The sequence below is a fragment of the Leiobunum rupestre genome, chromosome 10 (assembly GCF_980474605.1).
Source record: "Leiobunum rupestre chromosome 10, qqLeiRupe1.1.hap1, whole genome shotgun sequence".
NCBI lineage: Eukaryota > Metazoa > Arthropoda > Arachnida > Opiliones > Sclerosomatidae > Leiobunum > Leiobunum rupestre.
Window position 1 is genome coordinate 27,523,206 of NC_143393.1, and position 23,864 is coordinate 27,547,069.

The following is a 23,864-nucleotide window of genomic DNA, read 5'->3' on the forward strand; positions in this document are numbered from 1 at the left end:
AGGTAAGCGGAAAGGGTAAAGTCTGTGGGAGGATATTAAATATAAACCGCGTAGTGGGGTCTCGCCCCCTACGTCGGGAAGATAGGGGGAGGCTGAGAGGGGCCAAACGCCCGCGATATAAAACCGATATCGAGCTTCCTCGGCGGTTGAGGGCGACTCGACGCAGCAGCGGCAGACTTGGCAGGCACGGCGTATCACGCGAGAGGGCGCGCAGGTTCGTTAAAACGCGTCGTCCCGGCTGTACGCGTTGTGGGGAACTCGGCTGGCATCATCTTCTCTTCCCGGCGGGCAAGCGGCTGTCTCATTCCCGTTATCTTCCTCCCGCCCAACGCACACCATTCCAATTTCGGTACTTCGCGTCAACGGCCGACGTTCCGCTACGGAAAATTTCACCCGTTTTAATTCCGAAAAAAACAACTACTCTTCTCTGTTCCATTCTAAAGTGTCGTCGAATCTCAATGAATCTAATGAAATGAAATAAACCCGTTCAAAGACAAGACAGCTTTTTCTGAGATAAAAAAATAACGGATTAAGATTGTGCGTTTTGGGAAATATATTCACAAGGCAACAGGTAAGACGATTTTCTATTTGAATTTGGACACTGCTACGGATATTTACATTCGTTTCTTACAGTATTTGCGAATAGTTTAATTAAATTAATAGCTTTTTACTCATTATATCCTTAGCATTATTTCCCTGACATAATGAAATTAATATTACTCTTAATTGATGTATGATATTTACTACATTATCTTTTGGGTATGATTAACTGTTAAAATATCTGAATATTCAATTTAAAATAGTCGTTGACGAATTTCGGGATTTAAGTTTATATTTGTTCGCTGAAGTACCGAGAACCAAATATAGTTATAAAACTGGTTTTTGTGGTAGAGGAAGACTTTCATTTGGCGAAAATATTTTATTATCTTGCCCTTTCGCGTTTCGGTATAAAGGTGAGTGTTAAGTTTCATAGCAGCTATGTCAAAAATGTGGAATGTGATAAAAATGGTTTTGATTTCACCTCGATTTTCACAAATATGTGGCAAGTCTCGCTATCGTTTATATTATCGAGGGACGAGGGGGAAATATTTTCACCCAAATCTACTCGTCTTTCGTTTGAAAAAATCTTAGTAAAATATATGTTTATATCGAAGCTATCTTGAAATGCTCTTGAGAAGTAAACGTCAAGGACGTAAAAATTCAGTACTTTTTCAATTTGAGCTAATTTCCCTCTTATTTGTAAACCATTTTTTCCCACTGAAATAGTTTTAGAAATTCACTACATATGTGTCACCCTCCGTAGGGACATTTACTTAGTGTTAGAAATTCACTACTGGATGTATCACTCTCCGTATGGACATTTACTTATTTAAAAACCATATTTTCCCACTGAAATAGTTTTTAGGAAATCACTACATGATGTATCACACTCCGTAGATACATTTAATTTGTTTTAGAAAACTCTATAACAGGGTTGGTTGATAATTATCGATGGATAATTATCATGAGAATAGGGAGTTTACAGTATGACGTGCCACTACGTCACCCGTGCTTTTTCCTATTGATAAAATATTTCCCCCCACAATGGCGGCCATGCTCAAAGCTACGAAGTCATATTTCCCTAATTATCCGACGGAAACATCGTGATAATTATCAAATTAATTTTTTTTAAATTAAATGAAGTTGGCGACACATGTTGAGCTGCTTTTTTTGCAATACGAGTTTAATTTCAAAGCAATACTTACAGGTTGTAAGAGGTATATACAGCAGTATTTATATTTACAACTATCCAAATTGAATTTGATCAAATTTTAAGTGTTTTGCTATGTAATTAGTCTCATTTCAGAGTGAGGGATAAGAGTTCAAAGTGTCATTTTTATTTATAGGTGACAATTTCGTACCTATATGCGGTTAAACAGGCGCCGATTTGTTATTCTTGAAAATATCGGATAATTATCGTATAAATCGGATTTTTTTATTTTTTCCGAAAAAATCCGATTTTTTGCCAACCCTGCTCTATATTATGTATAACATTAAGTTGGCACATTTAGCTTTTAGGAAATCACTACACGATGTATCACACTCTGTAGGGACATTTACTAAGTTTTAGAAGTTCACTACATGATGTATCACACTCCGTACTTACTTACTTACAAGGAGACGACCCGAGGTGATAATCACCGATTTTGTTCAAACTCGGGTATAGTGTACACCTCCATGTACCTTAAAAACCTGCAAAGGAAAAGTTGCGACGGGCTTTTGTTTAGCCATCGCAACCAAAAACGTTTTTGACAACATGATTTGGGATTTTTCCATTGAAAATAACATGGGAATCTGAAGGATTTTAAGGGTGTGAAACCTTTTAAAAAATGAAAAAAATTTAAAATTTCAAAAACGCTAAAAATACATTTAACTTGATTTTAAAAATTAAATTTAATCAAGTTTAAATGCAATTTGGTCAATTGGGGGGACCCTTAAAATACTTCAGATTCCCATGTTATTTTCAATGGAAATAATTCCAAATCATGTTGTCAAAAACGTTTTCAGTTGCCATGGCAAAACGAAAGCCCGTCGCAACTTTTCCTTCGCAGGTTTTTCAAGTTACATGGAGGTGTACATTATACCCGAGTACCCGACTTTGAACAAAATCGGTGATTAACACCTCGGGTCATCTCCTTGTTAGTTATAAACCATATTTTCCCTCTGAAATAGTTTTTATAATTCACTACCTGATGTATCAGACTCCGTAGGAACATTTACTTATTTAAAAACCATATTTTCCTACTGAAATAGTTTTTAGAAATTCACTACGTGGTGTATCACACTCCGTAGGAACATTTACTTATTTAAAAACCATATTTTCCTACTGAAATAGTTTTTAGAAATTCACTACTTGGTGTATCACACTCCGTAGGAACATTTACTTATTTAAAAACCATATTTTCCTACTGAAATAGTTTTTAGAAATTCACTACGTGGTGTATCACACTCCGTAGGAACATTTACTTATTTAAAAACCATATTTTCCTACTGAAATAGTTTTTAGAAATTCACTACGTGGTGTATCACACTCCGTAGGAACATTTACTTATTTAAAAACCATATTTTCCTACTGAAATAGTTTTTAGAAATTCACTACGTGGTGTATCACACTCCGTAGGAACATTTACTTATTTAAAAACCATATTTTCCTACTGAAATAGTTTTTAGAAATTCACTACGTGGTGTATCACACTCCGTAGGAACATTTACTTATTTAAAAACCATATTTTCCTACTGAAATAGTTTTTAGAAATTCACTACGTGGTGTATCACACTCCGTAGGAACATTTACTTATTTAAAAACCATATTTTTCTACTGAAATAGTTTTTAGAAATTCACTACGTGGTCTATCACACTCCGTAGGAACATTTACTTATTTAAAAACCATATTTTCCTACTGAAATAGTTTTTAGAAATTCACTACGTGGTGTATCACACTCCGTAGGAACATTTACTTATTTAAAAACCATATTTTCCTACTGAAATAGTTTTTAGAAATTCACTACGTGGTGTATCACACTCCGTAGGAACATTTACTTATTTAAAAACCATATTTTCCTACTGAAATAGTTTTTAGAAATTCACTACGTGGTGTATCACACTCCGTAGGAACATTTACTTATTTAAAAACCATATTTTCCTACTGAAATAGTTTTTAGAAATTCACTACGTGGTGTATCACACTCCGTAGGAACATTTACTTATTTAAAAACCATATTTTCCTACTGAAATAGTTTATAGAAATTCACTACGTGGTGTATCACACTCCGTAGGAACATTTACTTATTTAAAAACCATATTTTCCTACTGAAATAGTTTTTAGAAATTCACTACGTGGTGTATCACACTCCGTAGGAACATTTACTTATTTAAAAACCATATTTTCCTACTGAAATAGTTTTTAGAAATTCACTACGTGGTGTATCACACTCCGTAGGAACATTTACTTATTTAAAAACCATATTTTCCTACTGAAATAGTTTTTAGAAATTCACTACGTGGTGTATCACACTCCGTAGGAACATTTACTTATTTAAAAACCATATTTTCCTACTGAAATAGTTTTTAGAAATTCACTACGTGGTGTATCACACTCCGTAGGAACATTTACTTATTTAAAAACCATATTTTCCTACTGAAATAGTTTTTAGAAATTCACTACGTGGTGTATCACACTCCGTAGGAACATTTACTTATTTAAAAACCATATTTTCCTACTGAAATAGTTTTTAGAAATTCACTACGTGGTGTATCACACTCCGTAGGAACATTTACTTATTTAAAAACCATATTTTCCTACTGAAATAGTTTTTAGAAATTCACTACCTGATGTATCACACTCCGTAGGAACATTTACTTATTTATAAACCATTTTCCCATTGAAATAGTTTTTAGAAATTCACTACCTGATGTATCAAACTCTGTAGGAACATTTACTTATTTAAAAACCATATTTTCCCACTGAAATAGTTTTTAGAAATTCACTACCTGATGTATCAAACTCTGTAGGAACATTTACTTATTTAAAAACCATATTTTCCCACTGAAATAGTTTTAGAAATTCACTGCGTGGTGTATCACACTCCGTAGGAACATTTACTTATTTAAAAACCATATTTTCCCACTGAAATAGTTTTAGAAATTCACTACCTGATGTATCACACTCCGTAGGAACATTTACTTATTTATAAACCATTTTCCCATTGAAATAGTTTTTAGAAATTCACTACCTTATGTATCAAACTCTGTAGGAACATTTACTTATTTAAAAACCATATTTTCCCACTGAAATAGTTTTTAGAAATTCACTACCTGATGTATCAAACTCTGTAGGAACATTTACTTATTTATAAACGATATTTTCCCTCTGAAATAGTTTTTAGAAATTCACTACATTATGTATCACACTCCGTAGGGGAATCTACTTAGTTTTAGAAAATATCTACCAGATGTATTACATTCCGTAGGGAAATTTACTTATTTATAAACTAGCCGAGAAGCCCACCCTACCAAGCGCTCCTTATAATATAGATCGAACATGAGCCTGCGAAAGTAAATGTTTTAACAAACAAATAAAATTTAGCAGTATGGGATTATGAATATATCCGTCCAGATATTATATAAGCTCGTGATATTAGTAAAAATAAAAAAGAATAATATTTACCAATTAGATAGGCGCGTGCATTGCGGGTAGAACACATCTACAGGCGTTAGTAGGTACAAAAATATCTACAAATGTGGTGGAGTATTGCGAATAAATAACAGCCGTAACGTACGGGTAAAAAGTGAAAGCACCTGAAAAGGTGATTAAAAACGGCGATCGAAAACGTCAACAAACAATGAGAAGCCGGCGGCGTCGCAGTTCAAACTCATCCGTTTACGTTACAGCGAAATCAGCGCCTTAACTTGTAAACGCAATTACGCGTAGAGACACGCGTACAACAGAGCCCTTCGCAACCCCACCCCCCCCCCAATTGAAAACAACGCGGTTATAAAACACTGCCCACCGCCGTTAATATCCGTCGTCTTCACAGCGCCATCTAGCGCGTGATAGTGGTGACGTCGCTCCGGTAATAGCTATTGTGGCCAGACAGTGCTGAAGGGTTTTAGGCTAATGATAGATCAGATGAAGATCATTGTTACAATAATCTCGTAGCCTTTACCCCTCCCCCTTATATCCGCGACGTCATTTCCCAATTGGGCTCGCGCTGAGCGGGTGGGTGAGATACGCGACTCGGAATTTGGCACGCCAGACCACGATTATCCGATACATTTATACTATCAGCTTCCATAGGGCCACGTAGAAGGTCTGTCAAGCCGCGCGCATTGCGGATTGGGCTCACACGCACCCCCCCCCCGCCCGTTTACTTGGGCCAATCTCTCCCAAATATTAATCAGCTCGTAGTCAAATCGGACGACTCGCCTCGTCTCGGTTCGGTTTGCCTCTTACGTAGTCGTTTTTCGGATTTATTTTTTTTACGAGGGATCGTTGCCACGGTAACCATCCTTATGAAGCGGGTGCTAGTTTGTTGGGATATAGGTACGCTTCTTTCACAGGTGGTTGATTAAATCGTTTCTTACTATGTTAAGCTATTAACTAAATCGGGTTATTCGTCGATTAATTTAAACTATCGATTAAATAAATTAATTCGGTTACTTTTAAATAAGGGTTTTATTGGTCGATTAATTACGGTCACTGTCTACTGATTAAATTAATTCGGTTATTTCTAAATAAGGGTTTTTATTGAGCAATTAATTGCGGTTACTATCTACCGATTAAATAAATGAATTCGGTTACTTTTAAATAAGGGCTTTTATTGGTCGATTAGTTGCGGCTAGAGCATAGCGCCGAACCAATCTTCAACGGCGGCGGCGGGAACGATAATTAGTTCGGCGGCGGCGTGGCGCGCCGATTTGCAGAAAATAATCGGCGGCGTTGAAAAAAATCGGCGGCGGCGGCGCCTAAGGGGAAAAACTGCCCCCCCCTCAGAAATAGCGACAGCCTTTTAAAAGACCGCTAGAGCTTGAACTGTTAAACACATTTTAAAAAAATACATGTTTAATAGAATGTATTTTATTAAAATAGGAACCACTTGTTTCCAAAACGAGAAAGAGGTAACTTTGGTTACATACTATCATATGTAACTTATTTAATCATAAGTGTGCCAGAAAGAACTTTTTCACAATGAGACCTTGTTGCAAGGATATGACGTAATTGACGTCACTTCCCAGTCGATGACGGTTTTATCGTCATCAAAAGTAGTTCTGGCGGGGAGGGAAGGAAGTTAAAACCAGTTTTACGCGACGTTAGTCCGTATTTTCTTTGGTGGCTGTGAAACAAGGTCTCATTTAAACTTTTAATACAGAGATGTTAAACAGAGGCACACTTATGAGTAACTATGTTACATATGATACTATTAAACTAAAACATTTACGCTGGTAATAACAATACTGTACTTATTTACTAGTATTTCTCTAGTATTATTACCTATATACTCTTTTTAGAAACGTTTACTGGGCGCCGCCATTATCGTACCGACAAGCAACGAGCCAGCCCTCTACCGCTGAAATTTCATCTCCCCAAAACCAGTTTTTTCATCACCCTCCCCGTAGACTGTAAGGTAATGGCGGTCGATTGGGAAGGCGCTTTTAAGTCTATTATCACAAATTATTTTATCTTTGTATCAAAGGAATTTTTAAAATATAATAGACTAGTTATTGCTGAATGCAGCTGCTGATACGTTTCTGTACTTATTGCAAAATACGAGGCGAGGCAACTCCAAAGCAGTTTCCGTTTCTCTCTCTCCAATCCCAGCTGTCTGCTGCAGAAAATGTTAGTGCGCGCGGTGCAGTGGTGCCAGATCTTTTAGAAATTATTATTTTTTCCAATTTTATAACGCGAGTACGGTGCACCCACCAACCTAGAAATCGTATTTAGAATTTAGATCTCAAAACGCAATTATTATACTATAATAATGTAAATACATTCGGCGGCGAAATAAAAATGTTTCGGCGACGGCGGCGGCGGCGCCGCCGAAATTAAATTTATCGGCGGCGGCGTTTCGGCGTTATCTAAATAATCGGCGGCGGCGGCGTTCGATCGGCGGCCCTATCCTCTAGTTGCGGCCACTATTTAAATAAATGAATTCGGTTATTCCTAAAACGGGTTTTTGATGGTTTATTATTTAGGGTCACTATTCCCATCGATTAATTAATTAAATTCGGTTAATTCTAAATAAGGGTTTTTATTGGTCGATTAATTTAATCCCATTATCTATCGATTAAATAAATGAATTCAGTTTTTCTAAATAAGGGTTTTATTGGTCGATTTATTACGGCCACTATCCACCGATTAATTAAACTCGGTGATTTAAAACAACTTTTATTTATTTCGGCGATTTATGTAGAATGTTTTTTAAATCAAACAATTTCAATTAAAAAATTTTTAAATGAAATCAATTTCACATTAATTTTGATTTGAGTTAACATTACCAATGCATACGTATTATAAAATGGTTTTTAGCGCGACCGTATGGAAGCGAAGTTCTATAGGCTTATATTACCAGTCCTGTAGGATGTAGTTTGCCCATGGGTAGAAGGTCATACAACGCGGACATATCCTTATAAGGACTTGGAATCGTGACATCACGCCGTACCCTTGCCTATGGGTGACGTATTATCTACGTCACGCTGCCAAATCCCTATAGAATGCCTAATTAATTAGTAAAAACAGCCTCTTTGATGGTACAGACTTTCAACACGTTGCTAACGAAATGGGCTTCAAATCCTTTCGGGGGGGGGGGGGGAATCTCGAAATTTCGACGAAGAGAGTTTGTAGCCCCCCCCCACTCCGCTGCTTTCCCCTCTTTAGACCCAATAAATACCGAGGGGGGGGGGGGGGTGGAATTGGAGCCTTATCCTTATTGATTTTGAAATCGAATAGATTTGATTTACAATGGAGTTCCAAATGTGGAAGTTCCGAAGGCGCTCACACGCTATGCCAGGGGTTGCCAATCAACTTAAGCTTGGATTTATTTATTTCGAAATTCTCTAATAGGCGAAACTATAAAGTCCAGGGGGCTGAAAAGATGGTAGTCTGCAGCTCCATCTATCCTAAGAAATACGAACTATTATGCATTTAATTTTGCTAATGGTGGTTTAAATTTTGATCGATTCGTATATATTCTCTATTTATTATTTAAAACATTTTGTAGTAGAAAAGTGTAAGTTAATTAGCTGTCTGCAGTATCTGGAAGGAATATTTTTTATTTAACGTTGCACTGCCAACTATTTACACGAGTTACCGAATCGAAGTTGGCTGTGATATGGTAGTCACGTGATTTTGTTTTCCCATTTTAAGAAGTTGGTTAAGACCAAATTTACTTAATAGTATCGCCTATTGAGCAAAGTTGTAAATGGATTATTTTAATTAAAATGTTATTCTTGTCCGGTCGATATATTTGTCTGACTGATGTCCGCGTAGAAATTCGGCCAGGGAATTATACGTAACGTTGTTTTAGGGGGGGGGGGGTGTCGAAATGACTTTATGGACCTATTAGGTGATTCCGAAAAAGATCGGTGGTCACGTGATTTGGTTACTTTCAATCATATGGTTTAAGTATTTGAGAACGCGATTTTATTTTTCATTTGCCACAATCTACTAACATGTAGACGACCCGAGGTGTAACGCACCGATTTGGTTCAAACTCGGGGGTTTGGTAGACCTTCATGTTACTTGAAAAACCCTAAAGAGAAATGTCTTCATACGCAACCTTTTGGCCATGGCTACCAAAAATGTTATTGACCAATTCAATTGGCCAGACTATAGACTAAATATAATGTTGCTAGTACTATTCCAACTAGTTGGTTATTTAGTCTATAGTGTGACTAGGTCTCACTAGAAATTTTAATAGGCGCGAAGGTACAGCTGACACACTTTTGGGTCTTATGCTACTTTTGTTATTATTAATAGATCAAGAGCGCGCGCCAGAATTAACTTTTATACATGTATTTATCGATTTTATATTTCAGAATCACCTATTCTAACGTCAGTTTTAGGCTATCGATGAGATACTAAACCAGTGGTTCTCCACTCTTGTCACCTCGTAGAACCCCATTTATGTTTCAAATTTATCGTAGAACCCTCGCTTGCTTGAGAAAAAGTTAAAGAAACGATATTTTATTTTTAAATTTCATGCCCCTAGAATTGGAAATGGAGCCCTGGGGTTCCATAGAGCCCCATTTGAGAATCACTGTATACTAACCCGATTTGATTCTTCGAGCGATAGGAGGATTGAAGTGAATACATATGGAGATTTTCAGAGGAGGTTGTACAAAGGGCTTTGGGGATTTTCAAGATGATTTCTAGGCTTATGAACTGTGTTTTCTGGGATAGTGTCTGCGATTTTGGTGAATATTCGACGACTTAGTTGCACGGCTCAATTTGAAGTAAATCATGATTTAAATAAAGTAATTTTAAATTTCTTTGATTTAAATAACATAATGGAGGATTTAATAAAGACAAAAACCTTGTTCTTTCTATAACAATTAGAATTATAATAAATTGTAAATCTGAGGAAACTAAATTATTAATTAGTAATTAAATATAATCGAGATTATTTTTAATTTGAGATAATGTAAGCGAAAAAGGCAAAGGTTTATTGTTTATATAAAATCAGTTTATTAGTTGAAAGCTAATTTTAATTATTTTTAAATTTTTATTTTTATTTGCTTAGTTGCATTTCAGTTAATTGGCGTATACATAATGGTTAAGTAATACCAGAAGCGTATAATATATCTGTTACGAGATAAGTTTACCGCTAATACTATTCGCTCGTACCACGTATTTTACTATTTTCGCAAGCTCCCGTTGATTTTTCAAAATGCTATTCACCAAATTTGATTTTTAAATTATTTAAAAAAAATATCCACTCTATTTATACGAAAAAAAACCTAACGACTCTTTCACGGTGTTCGTAATAATGATCATTTAAATTTGTAAAAAACAGTGTATAATTAATTGGTCTCGCAAAATCAAATTATTGTTGTCTTGGCACGCTTGACCCAGTTCCCAACCAAAACAAAGCTTTCAAGATAGCGCTTAAAACAAAATCTTCCGAGTACTAAGTTCGAAAATCAAGGTCGATGTACAATAACTCCAAACCTCCCCTTGAACGAAAAATATTCGAAGAGCTCCAATTTACAGGAAAAAATAAAGCGTAACAACGAAAGTAAATAAAAACAGGACCCCCAGAGGTCCTATAATTCCCATAAAATCCTATATTTTAAAAATGTCCTATAACATCCTATATTTTTAGCAAAATCCCCAAAGAGTCCTATAAAATCCTATAATTTTGATAATTTGCTCATTTCAAATCCCGCCACTCATAATGTCAGTGAAATTGTTAGATTTAGCTATAGGATAAATTCCTATTCAAAGTCATTTTAGTCTATACGTTGGTGGTTGTTAAAATGGTTAGCTACTTGTATATTTTGGTGATAAAATGGTTAAATTGTTTCTATTTTTTAAGTGAAAATCAAAGATTTATTTAACTAAATATAGATTTTGTTTTTTAATTGCATAAAAGAACTTTAGTAAATAACATATATAGTCCTATAAAGTCCTATATTTTTAGAAATACAATCCTATAAAAAAATTGAAGATTTGAGGGGGTCCTATAAAAAGTTTAGAAATTCAGGCGTTTTCTTAAAGGGAGTGTGAGTTTCCAAATATATGGTGTAGCAAGGGGTTTCGTTATTCCTCCACCAGGTTTAATTAAATTTAGGCGTAATTGGCGCTAGACACGTTAAAAACAAATCGAAGCACGTTTTAGCAGACAGTTTTTAGATTTAGTTTCTCGAAAACACGTGACTGAGAACCAATAGAATTGCTTCAAATTCACCGCCTTTAAATTGCACGTTTCTAGAGGCTTCTGTATTTGATTTTGAGGCCTGTTTTATTATGCCAAATAACCAATTATTGTACTCAGATTAATTTTAATTAAAATCTGATACATTTTAACAAAATAAATAACTGTAAAATATTGTAATTTTACGAACCATTTAAAACATACTTGTTTTTATCATTTATAATAGTATTAAATAGCATTCTAGATATAAAAAAATAAAAATTCATTTATTTTTCGTGTAATTTAATAATTTTAATGGCTATGGTGTTATGATAATTTAAAGGGGGCGTTAGAATATTTGTGACGTAATTTAAAGCAACTGTCAGCTCTATCATTGCCACCTTCATTATGATAAGGTCTATTAGAGATGGCAATTAATCTATCCGATTCTTCGAAAAAAAATTATTTTACTGGAGAGCGTGGTGCCATCTATTAATGGTACTGGAAAATAAAATCCAGAAAACCGTTGTAGAGTATTAAAATTAGACAACTAATACTTTACTAAGTGGATTTTAACCTAAATTATATGTCCCATATAAAATATATTGTTAAAAATTACTATAATTTAAGTTACTGAGCTTATTGTCAAATTTCAAAACGAGCAAACCAACACGAGGGGTACCTATAAGTACCCGCCTTTTGAGACAAAATGTAGCTGAAGCATCTTGTTTTGATTTCGACGCTAGCGACGTCTGTTGAAAAAAAAGAGCTAATACACGTCCAGCCGACACTTTCTTTAAGGGGTGGGGTCTTTCCAGTTGTCACTCTTTACTACGAGGAGTCGATTTTATTGCGTTACGTAATTTGTAATGGACTCCTAAAGTATCTTTAAATAAATATGGGGGAACGAAATGATATCTTGAAAAATATCCCCCCCCCCCATATTTCGTCACGAGAGCCGATCAGAGTTGAAAACTTCATCTCCTATTTACTTTTGGAAACAATCGAATTGTCGAACAACTGATAAGGAACGTTTCGGTTAATAATTAGGCTGCAGGATGGTGTACTTACTGCGTATTCGAAGCCCTTGTTAATTAGGCAGATTAAGCCAAATCTCAACGGGGTCGTTTTCATCCCCGCGAGTTTTATTTCACTCCATAAACGCGATAGCGGCAGAGACACAAGAATAACATTAAAAGCCAAGCTTCATCCGATGCTGCTCACGAAAGGGACTAACGATGGGTGGAGGTAAGACTTCTCGTAATGACAACTAAAACGGGATCGAACCCGTCTTTGACACTCACGTTTACAGTGGATTTAAAGGCTGTAAGAACTTTCGCTTCTAGTTTCAGGTGACGTAAACTAAATGTTAAAAAATTGTTAATTTTACCGTCGTATAGGCGTTTTCAAAAATATATATTTTTTTTAAATTTCGAATAACTAAATTTTATACATTATACTAATATTATATGTAATGTTAAAAATTCTAATACACAATTTTTTTATAATATACTAATATTATTACAATATTATAATGTTCAAAATTACAATATTATAATGTTCAAAATTCGAATAAACAAATTTTATATAATATACTAATATTATTACAATATTATAATGTTAAAAATTCGAATAAACAAATTTTATATATTTTAACCAATGTTATTACAATATTATATTATAATAATGCAAAAAAAATGAATAAACAAATTTTAATTACATACTAATATTGTTACAATATTATAATATAATAATGCTAAAAATTCGAATAAACAAATTTTAATAATATTATTATAATATTGTAATATAATGTTAAAATTTCGAATAAACAAATTTTAATAATATTGTTATATAACAATGTAAACTTATGTAAACCATGAAGCGGCAAATATTTTTATTTACAAAATATTATTTTTTTTAATTCCGTTCTTTTCGGATTGTGTTTTACAAATTCGTGGTTGTTATATTAAGTTGAAGACACCATTTTTACAGCAATGCGCCTTGTCACCTAAAACTCGGCGCTAAAGCGAGGTTAGCCTTCACTCCTCGCTGCCAACCGGGTCCGAGTCGGTTCGAATCCATTGACTGCATAATGGCGCGCGCACTCCAACCGAAGGTGAAACAAAATTATCTCGCTATTTTAAATAACGAGCGAAGGGATTAATTAAAATTCACGCGGCGCCCGTAGATGGCGCTGGGAATACATTAAAATAACATAAAAGGAGGAGTACGCCACCAGATAAGGCGCTCGGGAAAATGACGTCACCTAGTTTTATCACCCAATAGCAATAACGACCAAGCGGAGAGTGGAAATTATGTATATCGGACAATAGCGCCCTCTTTTAGTAATGAACGGAAGCAATGGCTTTGTTTCGACTTGACCTCGAAGTAATTAATCAGAAACGAGGGATATTTTATAGGCAATCTCTCTTTCGGCTTCTGGTGTCGCGAAAACAATACGTTTTCCATTCATTATTGGCAGACCAACCCGGCCCCCCCTTCGACGCCATTTATTATTCTCTCGCCTGGTTCCTATCATTGGACCACGCCTTCACTCGTTGCAAATAATTCAACTGTCTTACGAGATAATTAAAATTAATTAAAAAATTAAGCTCGGGGACCAAAAAATAAGAGATGGATGCCATCATAAGTAATGTAATAAATGTAATATAAGTATGACAATGAACTATTTCGGTTATTGATAGGCCAAAGAATTGGACGAAAAAGATAGTGATTGATATTATCATAAGTAGCGTAATAAATATAAGTATGACGCTAATTGATATTAAATTCAATTAAATTCAATATTTATTTGAATTTTTAATTTAATTTGACTTTGTAATTTTTTTATTTTATGTTATTTTTATTTTTTTATTTTATAATTTATTTTACATTTAATTTTTAATTTTAATTTTTATTTCATTTTACATATTTATTGTATATATATATTTCATTATATATTTTTTTTAGATATTTATTATACGTTTATTATTTTTTGTTATATATGTATCATATTTATTTTATATATTTATCGTATATTTATTTTACATTTATCGTATATTTATTATATATTTATTTTATATATTTATAATATATTTATTTTATAATATATATATTTATTTTATATATTTATTTTATAACGCAAAATGGTTTCTTTTTCGGATTTGCATAATATCGTTTTTCTATGTCCTGAATCTGAACTGCCCCGTCTTCCCCTCTCTCTGTTCAATATCCCCCCCTCAGGTTCTACCCCCTCTCACGAACGCGTGAGGGGGAGGAAGAGATTCAAGTTCACTATCTCGAGGTGGCAGGTGCGCGCAGACTTCTCTGAAAAGGCCATTTTCTTTTGAAATATTTGGGGGATGTTGAAAGTCAATGACACGAACGCTCTCGGTCCTAAAAAGGAGATTATGTTCTTACGAAGGCGACGTTCAAAGAGTATGATGTCACCCATGTATGATGACATTGTTAAACGGTGAAACTGAATGTTATTACGCTGCCTTAAAGCAATCGTTTTTGCGTCTTGTAATGTCCTGTTTCGGTATTCCTTGATTACGCTAGCTACTACACTGCCCTACGTTTCAGAAACGCATTATTTTTGTAATTCTTATGAGAAATAACAATACTACCGTATTTAGGTAACTGAAAACTAGTTGTTAGGGGTTTCTTTTAGTTCTCAATCTAAATATGACAATGACTATCGCCAAAATTAAGTAAATCTCAGAATAATTTGACATAATTCGTTTTTGTACGTTTATATTTGGCTAAACCTCTTGGCAGAAACGCATAATGTGGTATAATAATACTGGTAACGGCCATTGTGACTGTTACCCTGGGAATGCGGCTCAAGAAATTGGAGCAGACAAAATTATACGAAATGAAGACGGTGTCTTTTCGATTTTAAAGCGTTTTTGCATTTTGAAATCTCTGAAACTAGACTAGTACAGACTTGAAAGGTAGGGCAGTACATTTATATAATAATATTAATAATATTAATAAAATAATAATTAAAACGACAAAAATTATTTAGGGGGCCTAGCTTCTATGGAGGCTAGGTTTGGCCTAGTGGGGTATTTTACAAGTATATGCCCTTAGGATTTATGGCCGTTACAATCTAGACAATTTCAAGGTTAGAGTACGTTTTAACAGGAGTTTATAATTTTGGATAAAGTTAGAAGCGCATTGTGATACGAAACCAAAACAATGATGAAACGTAAAAATTGGTTTAAAATTAGCCATGTAAATTTATTTTAACATTATTTATTATCAGTATACTTATCAATTTATGAGATTAGTATACTATACGGAGATGAGTCGCTCGATATGAGTACTTGCTTCGCGAGAAATATACTATACACTTTTGTTGTTACTATTTTTATTGAATTCTGCTAATTGATGTATTTATACTTAAAATAAATATTCCAAACATAAAGTACATGCTTTCTTCATAAAAAACAGTAATATTAAATTAACCAAAATAATAAAGAAAATATTGAGAATATTAATAAGAATTTCGAGCAATTAAAATAATTATAATTAATTATATTTTACGGTACATTAAACAGAAATATTTTATTGGGCTTACTAATACGTAATAAATTGTTAACTTGGCAAGAGTCGTTAGAAACATTGCGACAGTTGAAATAACTCATTTAGATTCTCGACGGAGGTGTAAAAAGTCTCGAATTTGTGACGCTTAAAAATAGTAGCCAGCCCCCCAATAGAGGCCGGGAGTGGCCCAATGGAGTTTGCCACCGGATGTGAATCCCGGGAACATGAATCATATTATACTCCGTAAATAATTTGTCAGGTTTCGTCAGACTCTCTCACGCCGAATATTTAACCTTTTTTTGTTGCGAAGCTATTACGAGATTTTTATGAAAATAAAATTGAAAATTAGTAATAATCTCGTGTACGAAACGCGATAGCCTTATCGAAAAATTTACCTGGCGGGGGGCGCGGGAAACCCATTAATAATTTTTTCCCGGAAATTTGAACAATTTTAAAAAGATTAAACTGTAGTCATTTTAAAAGTGAGGTTCCGTCGAAAATGGTCACTGTTTTCGTAACCGATGAGGGCGAAATGACCCCACTGACCCAAATAGCCTTCGCCGGAGCCGAACACTCGTGGACTTCCGGTAGAGAGCGGGAGTGAAAGGGGAGAGCTTACTTCCGGGGGAAATAGTCGGGCGCCAACCTTGTCGCTCTACTGGCGGGCTTCAACGAGGTTTTATCCGTGGTTTTATCGTCTCTAGGCCTAGGGAGATACCGCTCAAAAACGCTACTTTTAATTAGCCCCGAGTGTGTTCCTCCCACGAAGGAAGAGTTACCAGTTGGCAGGGTTGGCCAGAACCAGCCAGGCTGGGTTAATCTACCCTGGTTTAAACCGGTTTTATATACCGAAAAAAATAATCATGGTTAAGGGGGAAGACTACAGTGGCCATTGTCTACTTTCGCGCTATTTCAAGCTAAACTCTTTTAATTTAGTATTTTAACTTAAAAATTAATATTTATGTGCAGAACAGCCTCTTGTTTAGTGATTAAAATAATTTTGACAATTTTAAATTTATAAGTAATTAAGTTATTACGTTTTAATTCGGACTTCCGGAGCTAAACAAGTTGGACAACCAAACTACACTTTAGTTAGGAGTTAGGACCTTATATCTCGTTAACTATTAATATCAGAATTATTTCAAGCACTAGAGGAAGGTGCAGCTTAATAAGAAAAATATAATTAAATTATGTAATTGTTAAAACAAACGTTCAGCTTGAACGAAAAAGAGGCTTTTACTGTATTCTTCCCCCTTAAATCCACTCTATTTATTAAAAAAATATTGAGAAATGAATTAAAAATATTGAAAAAACTAAAACTTGACCTTCATTTTTTTGTCGTAAGTAATGAGAGCTAGATATAAGCAATAAGGGGATCTTAAAATTCATTTTGCGCGTGAAAATACAGCGCCATGTTAGGGTATAAAAGCGGGTAAATAAGCCTGATATACCTCACAATGTAAAGGTACTGTCACGCGCAAAAACATAATTTTTAAATCGGGCAATTTGAGCATTATCGAAGTAATGAGGGCTAGATATAAGCGATTTGAGCATTTTTTATTAATGGTTTTAACCGGTTTTACGCATACTGGATTTTTAAATTTTAATAAAAGCCGTTTTTTTGCCAACCCTGCCAGTTGGTCGGGAAAACCGCCAAATTGGGCGACTTTTTGCGCTAGTTTCATTTTGCATTTGGGCTGCTGGGCACGTCACTTCAATTCAATTATATTTTTTATTTACATCAAAATGTAACTCGGAATAATTAGGGAAGGTCCACCTACGACCATTATTTAGATAATAATTTCTAGACGTACTACTTAGTACGCTATTTTCAATTATTTGTTACGAGTGTACGATATAATGTTTATGTTATATATTTTTTGTTTTAGTTTAGCCCAACTCGATTAAAAATTTGATTTTTCATAAATAAAACCTTCGGCTATGTTTACCGCCTATTTTCGAGCACGCGATAATATTATTCTGAAATCGATAATTTTCTGCCCTTGCTACGATAATTTGATTTTCAGAACCTGGCAACGCTGTCCCACGGCGACAATTTTCAAATCGCGTGCGTCAAAGGAAATAGTAATTTCGTTCGTTTTTGTACTTCCGTGATTTTAGTGGATTAAATCATTCTATCAATAATTTAATATTTGATGTTATTAATTCGAGCCCTCCCTCTGACCTCGCGGAAACAGGAACGCCGCCTAGCGTCGGATTGTACAAAGGAAAGCTTTTATTTGTTATTTGACGTTTCTAGATTCGACAGCGACCTCCAGCGGTCGTTTCTCGTGGACCATAGAAGTTTCGCTAATGTCGATTTATTAAACATTTTTTATTTGTTATTTATTTATTTATTTAATTTATTTGTTATTTACCGTCAGAGAAAAGTCAGGCGAATTTTAAAAATCTGTAAATTAAGCCTAAAATGCCAGGAGAGTTTAGATAATTTAACTATAAAATCCCTTAAATTGACTACAAATTTCCTATTTTGCCTGTAAGATATTTTTATAGTTTTCTTTGGTCACCCTGAAAAAGTTAAAAAATTAAATTAAAATCCTGGATCGGTATATTCCCATTCGATCGAAATCCCATTCGACCGAATTCAATATGTTTCCGAAATATAGCCCAAAAGGCGGATTCGGTTCATTGGGACCTTTTGTTTTGTTTTTTACTTTTGCCCCGAGATATAGCAGGGTACGCAAAAAACGTTATACCTAAACAAAATTGCTACAGGTGTACTAACGGTTAGGTTAGGTTAGGTTAGTCTCTCACTTCCCTAGGGTGGCGCGCTTTTATAAATATATTTATGCTTTGAACTTTTTATTTATATCAAGAATACAATAATTCGAACAATTTCATTTTTTAATGTGAATGGTTAAGTTTGTAGCAATTTCGACGAGTAAGGCTATAAAAAATAATATAAACGTGCAAAATTGGGCTGTAAACCGCACAATTGGGGTATTTTCGATCGATTGGGACTCGATGTTAAATCGTTTTCGAACGAATGGGATTTCGGTCGAATGGGACCAAAGCCCTGGATCGCCTGGTTGCACCCCTGCCACCACGACAAAATTAAATTCCATCGCTTTTCTAGCAAAAAGTCTTAAAGGGAAACGCAAGTGAGGTTCGTCTCCGTCATTCTGCTCACCTGAGGGGGTCAAATACGGATAATTTTCTTCGTGAGAACAATCGACGGATTATGGCAAGTCCAGTTCCGAGAACATATGAACGTGCGAACGCTTTATGGTACCTTCTTTGAGAAAATCTGATTTAACCATGATTAAAAATTAGATCGTTATTAAAATTTTGAGAATAATTAAATCGTGATTATTTTGATTAGATCTTGATCTTAATTGAATGATTAAATCGTGATTATTTTGATTAGATCTTGATCTTAATTGAATGATTAAATCGTGATTATTTTGATTAGATCTTGATCTTGACTGAATGATTAAATCGTGATTATTTTGATTAGATCTTGATCTTGACTGAATGATTAAATCGCGATTATCTTGATTTAATTAGTTTACTTTGATTATATAACGCATCCAAACCAGTAGTGACCTGCCCGTTGTAATTATAATAAAATGGTAATAACTAATACAGTATTATCTTTTAATAGTGAATCTATTGACATAAGCAATGGTTCCAGCGAGGGTTCCAGGGAAGTTCACTTCCTTGATCAACTACGCACCCCTTAGATGATTAAATCCAATTTATTCGTGATTATATTGATTACATCCGTTTTAATCATGATTATATTGATTACATCCGTTTTAATCATGATAATATAGATTACATCCGTTTTAATCATGATTATATTGATTACATCCGTTTTAATCATGATTAAAGATAATATCGTGATTAGAGCACCAGAAAATCGAAATAGCTGTGTGTTGTAAAATCGGTTCAAAATTCTGGGAAAACGTAGAGAAAAATTCCTCGTCCGAACGGTCACCGCTATTCACCTGGGAGGGTGAGCTAACCCCCCTAGGTTACCCTAGCTTCTCCGTGCGAATAAGTTAAAGAGCAACGCAAGTGAGCTATCATTTGTGTGAATATGTATGTAAAGTGCGAAATTTATGGTAAACTGTGCGTGGTGTCGCCAGTACCGAGGGAGGGTGTAGGGGGTAAAAAGTACGTTGCTTTTCCTTTTTTTGCCACAGAGCTTGCGTTGCCCTTTAACCATAAAGGGGTATTTTCAGGACCAATTCGAAGAAAAATCTTCGGTATTAAGTCCTGACAGAAATATTACAATCCTCATCTTGACAGATACATCCCTGCAGGGGGGGGTGTTAGGGTTACCTCCCCACTTTCCTTGAGGGTGACGCTGTATCGGAAAAACCGTCACGGTTCCTCGCATGCCAACGAAAAGGATTCGAAATCATACTTCCAAAGTAAAAAGTCGCGAGGAGGGACTCGGGGGAAAAGTACGGAGGGGGGGGGATAGATGTGACGTCGCGCGGGGGGGGGGGGGGACACTTTCAAAAAAATATGGGGTTTAGCAAAGAAGTGACGTCGTGTGACAGCATTGCCAGATCCTAAAAATAAAATTATCGTACAATGCCCAAAAAATTATCGATTTTTTAAAAAAAATATCGTACGCCTGAAAATTGTCGGCAAATCTGAATTTGGTGGGAATATTGATATTAAACTTGGTCCAAGTTATGTTTACGAAATTTTTTTTTTAATAACGCTTAAATCAAGTTTAGTTTATTCGAAAAATCTGGAATTAAACCTAAAAATAATAAAATCATAAAAAGTGTATTAAAATATAATGGTACATTATCGTACGTGGAGGCTGATTTATCGAAAATCGTTTACTATATTGTACGCCGTTGAAATTAACGTACGGCCCATAAATTAGCTTGAAATTATCACGGCAGGTTGATTTAGTGTTGTTAATTTTCCGGAGAAATAAAATGCGGAAAATTTTCCGGAAATCGGAAAAATAAAAAATTTAAACACAAATTACTTTTTGAAGGTTTATAATGTTTTTAACTTTTTACCGATATAAAATGTCTAATATCAGTAAACATACTACAAAACATTACATTGATATTCAGTTTAAACTAGTCCAGAGGTTTAGATTCGAAAAAATTATGCGAAAATTCCGCTTTATTTAAATTTGCAAACAATATAATAGACTAATCATGGAACGAAAATTTTCCGACTTACAACACTAGGTCGATTTGTTATAATTTATTTCGTTTCACCATAGTTTTATTACATTTTTTTTAAAAAGGTAGTCGAAGTTGGCCGTAAATAAGGTAAATTCTGACCAATCAGAGAAATCCTAATTTTTTTCTCCGCGGGTAAAGTACTACTGATAAGCTGAATAGTTTTATGGGCCTAATATTGTACGTCTGGCCAAAGAATATAATATATTCTTTGGTCTGGCAATGCTGCTCGGGTTATAAAAGTGACATCACGCTGGGGGGGGGAGAAACATTCCGGGGGGGGGGTACACGGGGGAAAAAGAACGAGAGGGTTGACAAAAAGGGAAGAAGACGCTGTCAAAATTTAAGAAGGGAGGCTGCAGCGGACTTCTCACTTCGCCTCGGCAGCGTGGCAAGCCGACTTCGACCACGTTTTGTGTCACGCTGCCAAAGAGCGGTGATAAATAGAAATTCTCCGACTCTTTTATGCGGAATTTCGCCGGGCTGGTCCGTGTTTTAGTTTCCGCCCCTGTTAAGCCCTCCAAGTCCTAGACTCCCCGTCGAGTTGAACGGAGGTAATGGCGGACGGGAGGAGGCAACTAAGAAGGGAAAAGAAAGACGCGAAAAAGAGTTTATTTTCGTCCGGAGAATCGAGAGCGTTGCCCGCTAAAAATGAAGCTGAATAACAAAAACAAGCTAGTCGTGAACCGGACCTACAGGGTTCTCTTTACTCTATGCAACGAGGCAGCCAGAGAGAAATATTGGGGAAAGATAACGAGGGGGTAGCATTGGCAGCCAGAGGTAAATATTGGGGGAAGACAACGAGGGGGGTAGCATTGGCAACAGAGAGAAATATTGGGGGAAGACAACGAGGGGGGTAGCATTGGCAACAGAGAGAAATATTGGGGGAAGACAACGAGGGGGTAGCATTGGCAGCCAGAGAGAAATATTGGGGGAAGACAACGAGGGGGTAGCATTGGCAGCCAGAGATAAATATTGGGGGAAGACAACGACGGGGGTACCATTGGCAGCCAGAGAGAAATATTGGGGGAACACAACGAGGGGGTAGCAAGGGCAACAGATCCCTACACTGAGAACTTGGAAACTCAACGCGGAAGGAGTGGTTACGATTTTTCACCCAGTGCGACAAGCTGGGTCGCTAATACAACATAAGACAACTGGCGCCTTCTATTGATCAATGAATGAAGCTCCGCCGATGTTTATCAACGGTAAATGCCGGCCACTTTAGTACTCTCAGGTAACACTGATGTAATTAGATTATATAATTAGCTAAATTTAAATGAAATGTTTCTAAATTTTAATGATTTGAACATCGTTAAGGGTTTACGAATTAATTCGATTTTAATTAGGTTTAGAAATACAATACGTATAGTTTGGAAAGTTCCTTCAGTTGGAAAATTTAAATTAGAATATTTTAAATCCAATAAGTGCGTTTTTCTTAAAAATTATAAATTTACTTTTTTAAACCAAAAATATGTTTATCAATACTTAACATAAAAATAATTTATTTAATAATACTTCTGTTGAGGGGAGTCACGGGAATCATTATCGAAGTTTAAAGCCTTTAAAATCAGGTGGTCGGGTTACAACGCGTAGGAGGGTGGTGCCACGTGAGCCAACTACACTTAACTATTATAGTTAACCTCCAAAAGTTTTTATGGAAAAGTGAAATCGAAGAACTCGGGGGAAAACCCCCTTAACCACCAGGGAGAGAAATTGCCGCTTGATTTAAAGGCATTTAAAGTCGCTAGATGACTTTGGCCGAAGGTGCTGCCAGTGTTCCTAAAATGTCACTTTTTTCGAATATAGGCCATGTCACTGGTAAATAGTGACAAATAATGACAAATTTGACAAATAATGGCATATAATGACAAATAGGGGAAACAAATAATTTTGTACTCTTAGAACACTTTATTTGCTATGACTTTTAGCAATGAATAAAATAAAATAAAATAAATATAAAAAATAGCCCAATTCTTGGCAACCTCGCGTAGGATAATTACAAAAATAGCCTAAAAATGCTTTTATGGTATTTCATACGAAACATTTATTAGTATTTTTACTTTTTCTAATATTTGCCACTATATGTCAATTTGTCACTAAAAATCATTATTTGCCAAGTCACTTTTTGCCACTATTTGCCACAATAAATGTCAGGTGGTATTTACCACCCGTGAACACTGGGTGCTGCCTAGGGGTATTAGCCTAGCTGATTATTTACAGCTGTGAATATCTCTGAAATAGGATTCCCAATAGTGGTATGAACCCTGCCTGGTTAAAATTTCCTCTCTAAATCAAAATAATTAATTAACCAAAGACTCGTATTTGTAAGCATCGAAAACTACGGTACCCCTACAACAGCGACTACGCGCTGAGTATTGTAATCGTTTCCCTCAAATAGCGTCTATGAACGAAGGAGAGGAGAAAAGTCGAGGCATCCGGAGAAGAGTCGAGAGGAGCCGGCTCAGTGACACGAGCGAGTCAAGAGCAGTTCCCCCGCATTGTTGGACGTTTAGTGACAAAGAAACGGCGGATAGATGGCGCGCCTGAAGGAAAAATTCGGTGAAACCGAAGAAAAATAAGAGAGAATAACAACACGTAGCGTATATAGTTAGAAAAATATTCATTGCGTGTGTGATACGTCGGGAACAATTTATTAATTAAAACCTGTGGCGCCCCGGGGTGAGCGCGACGGTAACACGCTGATAAAGAAAAATGATAGTTTATAGGTTTCTCAGA

General features: G+C 35.4%; 1 protein-coding gene and 1 long non-coding RNA gene across 2 annotated transcripts in view; one reads left to right on the plus strand and one right to left on the minus strand.

Annotated features, from left to right (window-relative positions):
- Window positions 1-5,284, minus strand: part of LOC149925307 (uncharacterized) — a 28,656-nt gene extending 23,372 nt beyond the window's left edge. Inside the window, exon 1 of the long non-coding RNA XR_016476820.1 lies at window positions 5,208-5,284. This is a non-coding gene — a long non-coding RNA (uncharacterized LOC149925307). The remainder of the gene's footprint in view (window positions 1-5,207) is intronic.
- The window catches only part of LOC149925308 (ras-like GTP-binding protein rhoA), a 77,888-nt gene continuing 54,114 nt past the window's right edge, over window positions 91-23,864 (plus strand). The window contains exon 1 of the mRNA XM_090159644.1: window positions 91-571. The gene's annotated coding sequence lies outside the window, so the exon portion shown is untranslated. The remainder of the gene's footprint in view (window positions 572-23,864) is intronic.